Here is a 1274-nt window from a genome sequence, read left to right as displayed (position 1 = left end):
AATTTTTGGTTTATCAATCTTCTAAAACCAAAAACCTTAAACTTTAATATTTTGGAAAAAATTTAAAACTGTTGCTATTGTAAAATACTGAGGAGATCAATTTTACCTGAGTGGAAAATAATTTTTTCACCAACAATTGCTCGGCAAATCGTAATTAAAAACGAAATAAAACAATTTCATGCATGTTAAGGGCGCGTGGCAAGCAGGTGTGTCTAAAGATAACACGACGGTTTTGGTACGGGCGACAAGTTTGTACTGGGCTGGACAAGTGCTAAGTCGGCACACGATTTTATTTTTAAACGCAACGTTTTATCACGCGGTCTTGTCGCGTCCATTCCAAGCGCGCCCGAAATCGCTTACGTCTAAAGGGGGCTAATATTGACTGTCGCTGCAGATCTAAAATAAAATATTAATTGTTCTAATAAGTGGGCAATTAAAATATTGTTGAATTTGATTTTATTATCATTGTATTGTGGTTCATTGTTTCGTGTGTCCGTGTCACGGATATAGATACTATGGTTGCACGACGGCCCATATTGGATCACAGTGCTGAGCGGCGCCGAATGTTCTTATCAATTCTGACAAAAAGTCGCCATAGATAATATAAGAATATATATTATCTATGAAAGTCGCGTTTTACTAGCGCCCTCTACAACTACTACTAAGTTACGGTAACCAAACCGGGTTACCTAGCCACGGTGGAGCGCTAGTATGTCGCGACTTTTTTTTGTATGGATACTATGTATGTATTTATGTAACTTGATAAGAACATTTGGCGCCGTCATATTATTGTTCGTTGTGCAACCATAGCACGATTTAAGATATACAGGTTACTCAACGCCGTATAGAAACTAGTCCCCAGAGTGATTCCCACCGTTTAACCCTGAAAATCAGCTGTGAACCATAGGAAGAAGGACAGCTAGCGCTCTCAGTGTATATAATCTAAACTTTATATTAAATATTTTGGAGGCAAACTGTGTTTATAGCGTATGTTATTATTATATTTTATACTAATAATTAATATACTATTATAATGTGTAGTATGGATATTGGATATTGGATCTGAAATTGTATGATTTAACTTGTATTTATTAAATATTAAGTATCCAATTAATATGGTATCCAATAAATGCAGTGTACCTGGTTGCCAACAAAGCTCATCAAGTAAATTTGGGGTCCCACAAAATGACCATAAAGCATGGGAAAAAAAAATCGGTATTGTTTTGAATAGAAACTCTCGAGTTTGTGCTCATCATTTTAACACAAATGATATT

This window comes from Acyrthosiphon pisum, chromosome A1 (genome assembly GCF_005508785.2).
Source record: "Acyrthosiphon pisum isolate AL4f chromosome A1, pea_aphid_22Mar2018_4r6ur, whole genome shotgun sequence".
Taxonomy (NCBI): domain Eukaryota; kingdom Metazoa; phylum Arthropoda; class Insecta; order Hemiptera; family Aphididae; genus Acyrthosiphon; species Acyrthosiphon pisum.
The sequence above is the reverse complement of the archived record's forward strand: the minus strand, read 5'-3'. Positions refer to the sequence as shown.